Here is an 8,066-nt window from a genome sequence, read left to right as displayed (position 1 = left end):
TTTGTTCACAATAGCAAAGAGTTGGAAACAACCCAAGTGTCCAACAAATGAGTGTATAGAGAAGCTGTGGTTTGCTCACACAGTGAAACACTATACTGCATTGAAAAACAAGGAACTCATGAATTAGTATACAAACTGGGTGACCCTGGAGGACGTTATGCTGAGTGAAATATCTCAGTCACAAAAAGTATTTACTGCATAATGCCATTGTTATAAAATTGAACTGACATAGGGGATGGGGAGAACTTAGAAAAGAGGGGATAAATAATCTACATGGCATTGAAACAGATGAGGGAGAAAACTGTATAAAAGGAATATATGATTAGGTATTATTGGCATGACAAGAGTCCAGAATAAGAGCTGCCTAGTAAAGTGGTCTGGGGTGGGGGTGAGGGACTTTATAACAGTGAAAGGACTTCCCCCCCCAAAAAAAAAGCAATTGGGGTGAGGGAGACAGGGAGGAAAATGGGCAACGAACGATTTGAAACCCAAGTTCTTTATAAACTTTCATTAAAATCTTAATTAAAAAATAGTGTTGTTTGTGAAGCCAAAAAAATATACTGGATGTGAATTGGTGGATGAATAACGAATTTTCTCTGTATAGTTTCGTTGAAATCACAATAAAAATTAAAATAAATAACAAATGAAACATATTCAAAAACAAAGTAGACTACAAAAAAGCTCGCAGCAGTTTATGTCTATTTATAGTTTATACATAAAATTAAGTTTAGTAAGGATACCTCAGCTTTGCTTCAGGTGCCACTGCAATAGTTCACAAGTCAATTATTCCTAAATTTTCATCAAGAAGAACTCAAAGACTCCCAGCTCTAAAATAGAAACAGTTTATTGATGTGGTGAATTCTCAAAAATATGACAGCAAAGTTCCAGTAAAGGATAGAAAGCCAAGCAGAGGGATTATCTTCACACCAGTGTCACAAAATGTCAACATTTATTGTTATCTATATGTCAGATACTTGTATATTTTAAGCTCATAAAAGGAAAAGATTTTTCTTTCAGCAAATCAGTCATTCATTGGAGTATAAAGCACAGAAACAGAAACTTGACAGCACGGCTTGTAGAGCAGATGAGATTCAGCTATCTTCTAGGTCTTCTTACACCAAAACCTTGTTACCTGTAACAAGACAGATACCATGATTGTCATCCTTGGGTTCAGGACTCCAAACTCAGCCCTACCTGCCTCCCTCCTTTGTAACCGTTTCCTCCCATGTATGTGCACTGTCCACATCCAAGGAATGAGGAGATCATTCGTTCATGCATTTGCCATTGTCCTCCAGGTGAGCAGCAGAGAAGAGTCAAGTAGAGCCCTAAAGTGATAGAACTTTACCCCAGTTCCAAATTAACATGTTTAATGTCTCCAAACGAGTCTAAGAAGAGGGATCACCGAAGTCTCAGAAGAAGCTCAACTCCAAGATGATCACCACCATGGGGCCAATAGGCAACACCATTGTAGAAGGAGAAAAGAAATTGTTGAAGTTGTCAATAATTTTACTTGGAAAAAAAATGTCAATAGCAGCTCTCAATCAATAAAAAGATGTGTTGCCCCCTCTCACCATGCACAAAAATGAAATCAATGTGGATCAGAGACCTAGGAGTAAAGCCCAAACCATAAAGATCATAAGAGACAAAGTAGGACCAAGCTTAAAAGGCCTAACTCATGACTTAAAAAGGCTGACAAATATAGCCAGAAATGCACAACAAGAAGAAGATAAAGTTGATTAATGGGATCATCTAAAGATTAAATTCCTATATTTGTCAAAAACATTTTCCAGCAGAGTGAAAAGAAAACATACTGACTGGGGGGAAAAAATATGGTAATATCATCTCAGACGAAGGTCTCATTACAAAGGTTTATAGAATCCTATAGGGCCTCCACAAGAAAAAAGACTGATAACACAGTTACAAAATGGGCAAAAGACATGGAAAGACTTTCACAGAGGAAGATATTCTGATGATGAACAGACACATGAATAAATGCTCAAAATCACTGACAATAAGAGAAATGCAAATCAAAACCGCAATGAGATTCCATCTCACCCTAGTAGCAGTGGCAAAGTTTAACAGGACAGGAAGTAATAAATGTCAAAGAGGTTCTGGCAAGATAAAGTGGTACAGCCACTCTGGAAGGCAGTTTGGCATTTCCTCAAAAACTTGAACATAGAAATTCCATATGACCCAGCTATTTTACCACTTGGAATATACCCTGAGAAATTGAGAACTGAGGCACAGATATTTGTACACCAATGTTCATTGCAGCATTATTCACAATCGCAAAAACATGGAAACACCCCAAACATCCTACCACAACAAAATGGATTAAGAAATTGTGATATATTCACATGGTGGAATCTATGCAGCGTGCAAGAGCAATGATTTAGAAAATTCCTACATAACTTGGGAAGGACAGGAGAGCATTATGCTGAGAACTCTGTCCCATAAGGACAAATACTGTGTAAGACCATTAATGTGGAAATAGAAAACTTGTAAAACAGGTATGAGGATCTAAGGGGAAGAGGGGAAGAGCAGAGGGATGAGGAAGGGCAGGGGGGTAATCATAGGGTCACACAATTTAAAGGGTAGAGGAAGGGGTGGGTAAAGGAAATGGGAAAGATTCAGTGTGAAAATCAATGTATATGAACTTGGTAAGTAAACCAGTATAAAATAAAAATTTATTAAGGAAAAAAAGATGTGTCGCCTTTGGCATATCTGTTAAAGATCTCTCCAGAGTGCTAAAGAACAAGGATATCTGTGTCATGGTATTTTTCACTTCCTTCCAGTGCACCTGAAAGTTGAACAATGAAGGTAAGGTTGGAAGCTTAAAGATTAATTGATTACTTTGAATTGTGATGAAAAATGCTGAATATCCCAATGATTGCCAAAAGAATAAGCAAATATGTTATGAAGGAAGTGCAACCAGGGTACAGCTTAGAGGCAAGGATGGTGAAACTTCATCTCACATACTTTGGACACATTATCAGGAGGGGCTAGTCTTTGAGAAAAGACATCATGCTGTGAAAGTTAGAGGATCAGAAAAACAGGAAATCCCTCAACAAGATCAGTTGACACAATGATTTTCATGAGTTGGCATATGTCAGAGATCATAAGGATAGTATAGAATAAGGCAAGGCTCAAATCTGTTGGTTATAGGGTTGTTACAAGTCATAGTAAAATCCATGGCACCTAGCAACAACCAGGATAATAGTAATGAAGGAAAGATAGCTCATCACCTTGTAGAAAATGACTCTATGAAGGGATTTCAAAGACCACTGATATTTTCTCAGTTGACCTCTGTTGATTGAGCTTACACTACTCAGTACTTTCTCCTTCCTGAAATTCTTTACTTCTTTGACCAGTTCTTCAACTTCTCTGCATTTTCTCCATTTTCTTTCTTTTTTTAAATTGTGTGAGTGTTTAAGTGTGTGTGTGTGTGTGTGTGTGTGTGTGTGTGTACCATCAAATCAGATCTGACTGGTACAGGAGGAGATTGCCACTCCTTCTCCAGTAGAGCATCTGGTGGATTCGAACAGCATGCCTCTAGGATCTCTCAGTTTTCTTAAGTACTTCCCTCATGGTATTTCTTTTAAAGGATGGATTTTTGGACTAATTTTTAAGGATATTATCTTTACATATCATCTTTCTTGATTACCATATTTTTTTGTGCTTAAGTTTTGCATCCAATGCACATGCTTACTAGTCCTAGTCTTGTGTTCTATTATTCCCTTATAAGAATGGCATTCTCTGGAGTCTCCTCATTCTATTCTTTTCTTTTTTATATACACATTTTTATTAGTTTTCATATAATAATTCCTTTACATTATGTTTCATTCACATACCTTGTTTTATACAGTCCTTCATTTACATTGTGTTTCATACAATCATTTATATATATTCTAGTCTACTTTTTTTATTGGTTTAATCACAAAGTTTATATACATTGTGTTTCACATTATTCATCATTCACATTGTGTTTCATACAATTATTCTCAAGTGTTATATTTTATAAAATTAATCACCATTGGACTTTACCCATCATTACCCTATCTTTTCACCTAGATCCTTCCCATTTGCTTCCCTCACCCACCCACAAAAGCAGCCCTGTGGTTTCATCCCTACCCATCCTCACCCCTCCGTTCTCCCCTACACCCCTTGAATTCATGTACATTTCTGTTTTACTAGTTATCCTTCTATATTTACATAATGATCTTTTGCAGTATTTGTCCTTATGAGACTGTGTTAGCTCTCTCAGCATAATGCTCTCCAGCCTCTCCCAAGTGATATTTTTCAAAATTATTGCTCCTGAGTACTGCATAGTATTCCATTGTGTGAGTATACCACAATTTCTCAATTCATTCGGTTGTGGTTGGACATTTGTGCTGTTTTCATGTTCTTGCAATGGTGAGTTATGTTCCTGTGAACAGTGCTGTACAAATATCCATTTGTGTCTCAGTTCTAATTTCCTTGAGATATACTATGTTGCTAGTAGTGGAATAACTGAGTCATATGGAGTTTCTGTGTTCAACATTTTGAGGAAACACCAAACTGTCCTCTAGAGTGGTTGCACCATTTTACAATCCCACCAACAGTATACGAGAGTTCCCATCTTTCCACAGCCTCTCCAATATTTATTGCTTGCTGCCCTACTAAACTTTGCCAAGGCTACTGGGGTGAGATGGTATCTCATTGTGGCTTTGATCATTCTATCATTCTTTCTCAACAGACTCATCTTTTATAATTCCTTCAATTTATGTAATGACCTATATAAATGTGTATGACTACCAAAATTGTTATCTCCAACATTTATTGAGTTTCTTTTTAACTTCATACACTTATTTCATCTATTTGCAGATCTCTCCACTTGTATCTCACAGCTACCTCCAAACCAGCTTCTCTCAGCTAAACTTTTATCTCCTCTAATCCTGCTTCTCTTTTTATTTACTACCTCATTACTTTGCTTTGTCTTTAGAAGCTGACTTTTGAAATCTTCTGTTCAATTCTTTATACTTTTTAAAAATACTTATTTTTTCATTGTCGCACATTTTCTTCCCCCCCCCCCCACTCCCTAGCACACCCTGCAGTGCACTCCTTATTCCAAATTCTTGTCATATATCTAATGCCGAATCTTATATTCCTTTTGGACAGTTCTTTCCCTCATCTGTTCTAATGCAGTGTTCTTTATCTTTTCTTTCCATTTTTAATGGTTTAATATAAGTCCATATAAAACCAGCACTCCCATTTGGTGCCTCCAGACCACTAGGGGACCTGAAGATTTCTTCAACACTATTTCTTTGGCCAGTTATGTCTGATTTTCTACATGCTTGTGTTCCTGGTTGTCTGTTTAAGCTTTTCCTTGCAATGCTCATTGGTCGGGACAAAAGGACTGCCATTTGGAGGTGCATGGGAACACGTGGTCCAAAAAGGACATTCTTCAACTTCTCAGAATTGAGCAGTGATCCACTCTTCTACATTCCAGCTGCAACTTCACACTTGAGTAGGGGCATCTCTTGAGCCTGCTGGATTAAAAAGATGCATTTCATTGGTCTGTTGCCAAATAAGAGGTGGGACTGGGTTACAACAAGCTACGATTCCCTGAGGTTTGTTAGGCAGTTCTTCAGTGATCTTCAGCATCATATAGTTTGGCAGTACATATTCATAGCTTTTATTTTCCTTTGAGCTGTTTTATCCCTCCAGGCAAAGAGCAGCTGAAAGGCTGTCAACTGCTGTGTGTTGAAGGTGCTTCTTTTGCTTCCTATTTGGTTCAAGCTAGGACTCACTTTTGTAAAAAGACTGATATCCCTGTTCCACTCCCACACTACCTGCACTGCACAGACTGCTCTTTGCTTCAGTCCCACAGCTCCATCCTCATCTTGTCATAAATGTACAGGAGGTAATGCATGTCCTCACAGGTATAATGGAGCATTTCCTCAGGGAGAGGTCATATTCTCCAGTCAGCCAGCTGATAGTGCTTTTTTTATTCCACACCACAATAATGCTTCCGCAGATGGTCGAGTGAGTGCCTGCCCAGGTTAAGGAGGTGCACAGCCTGATAGGTATCAGACATGTTTACCACGTACAAACCAAAGTCCTTCTGTAGCCATTCTGTGTCTGAGTCAGCACTGTGGAAGACCTTAACAATAGTGGGGTCTGTGAGACTCTCATTGAGCATATACATATCACTCCGAAGCCCTAGGGTATCCACAATGAAGTCTTCTGTTCAAGTGAAGATTTGCATCAGGCAGGTGAGTCTTATTAGGAAGCTCCTGTAAGAGTGATGCTCCAAATTAACAGCAAATTCTTTACAACTCAAGAGTTTTTCGTTGGGCTCCACAAGTTCATCCAGGGAGGACATGAAATGGCAGGGTGTTTCTTCTACAGAGTCTGTCTGTACAACTGTAGCTATGGCTTTTGAAGGACTGAATCTGGTGGAGTAAAGTGATCTACCTCATAGCAATAAGCGTTCAGAAATGTCTTGCTTCACCTGCTGGGTTCTCTGCTGATGGATGAAATCTGCCAGGGCAAATGGGATATCTAAGTCTTCAGGATACTTTCATGGACACTCCCACCTTTCTTTAGAAAGTGCTGGAGGTAGATATTTCTGAGCATTGGGCTTGATGAAGATTTTCAGGAGAAAATATGTGCTGGAATTGCCAGTCTTCTCTCAAAACTTCAGCTGAGGCTGCATAATGTTTTTAGCATGAAAGAGCCGTAAAGTTTCAGATTTTGTTTTCTTGTTATATTCTCTTGTCTTCTGGTTGCAGTGGGACATGATTGTTTTGGAGACGTGCAGTCCTTCAGGTAGGACAGGTTGTTGATTTTTGTTCAAACCTGAGGCCTCACGCAGTAAGATTCACACTCTTGCCAGAATAACATCACTGGTATCAACCAGTAAATCAAACTTGCCTTCCAACTCAGTCACCTTACTTAGATCCTTAATGTTGGTCCAACATCCATGGTACCGCATTACTTTACTCATGCACTGAAGCAACCTGTCTCCTTGTGTTTCACAAAATGCCTGGAAGCCAGGAAAACTTTGGTAAAGATCATACTCCTCACCAGACTGTGGTAGATCTCCAGAGGCCTTGGTAACAGCTACTACCAACTCCAGAGCAAACTTCTACAGCATCCAAAGCAACACTGGTGACCCAGTGGTAAGATGCTGCTCTGTTATCCCAAAGACGTGCAATTTGAATCCATCAGCTGATCCATGGGTAAGGATGGGCAGTCTCCTCCTGTGTGATTATTTACTGCCTCAGAAAAACCTTCGTGAAGCTGTCTGTATCCAGAAAGCCAAACAGCAACATCTCTCCATCAAACTTGGCCACACTCATTGTCAATGAGGCAGTGGGCCAGTGTTCATTATCTAGCCACTCTTTGCCCGTTCCATCCCCAACCCCACCCCCATGTCTGTCCTATATTGTAACAGTACTGTTATGCAGTATTTGTCCTTTTGTGAATAAGATATTTCACTCAGCATAATGTCCTCCAGGTTCCCCCAAATTGTGTAATGTTTTACAAGTTCACTGTTTTTAACTCCTTGTTTTTACCTTTGTTTTGGCTTCTGAGAGCTCTAATACAACATTCAGAGTCCATTCTTACATCCAATTTGGTCTTTTCTTCTTACTCTGTCTTTGTAATGACCTTTTGCATTCTTCATGAGTGATATTCTTAATATCCTCCCACACCACGTCTGATCCTTGTTCATTAGTATTCAAGACCTCAAACCTGTTCCTGAGATGGTTTTTAAATTCAGGAGGAATAGATTCAAAGTTGTGTTTTGGTTCTCGTGGATTTGTTTTCATTTTCTTTTACTTCCGTTTGAACTTGCACATGAATCCCTTCCACAGTCAACATCTGGTCTGGTTTTAAATCTGATATAGAGTTCTCTAATATTCTTTTTACAGATGTAACCAGTCTAATTGCTGTGTAGTCCATCAGATGAGGTCCATGTGTATAAACTTGCCTTTTTGTGTTTTTCATAAAAGGTGTTGTGGTGAATAAATCATTGTACAAAATTATATTATTCTGTCTCAGCCTCATTTCTGTCACCATGC

The 8,066-nt window shown here is 38.8% G+C and overlaps 1 pseudogene; it reads right to left on the bottom strand.

The window, feature by feature from the left end:
- Positions 1–5,325: 5,325 nt before the first annotated feature.
- LOC102868449 lies at positions 5,326–7,343 on the bottom strand (annotated as a pseudogene).
- Between the last annotated feature and the right edge of the window lie 723 nt (positions 7,344–8,066).

Source organism: Elephantulus edwardii, unplaced genomic scaffold (genome assembly GCF_000299155.1).
Source record: "Elephantulus edwardii isolate Elephantulus edwardi_28Jun2011 unplaced genomic scaffold, EleEdw1.0 scaffold00017, whole genome shotgun sequence".
In the NCBI taxonomy this organism is placed as follows: Eukaryota; Metazoa; Chordata; class Mammalia; order Macroscelidea; family Macroscelididae; genus Elephantulus; species Elephantulus edwardii.
Note: the sequence above shows the minus strand (reverse complement) of the source record. Positions and strands in the feature narration are given on the sequence as shown.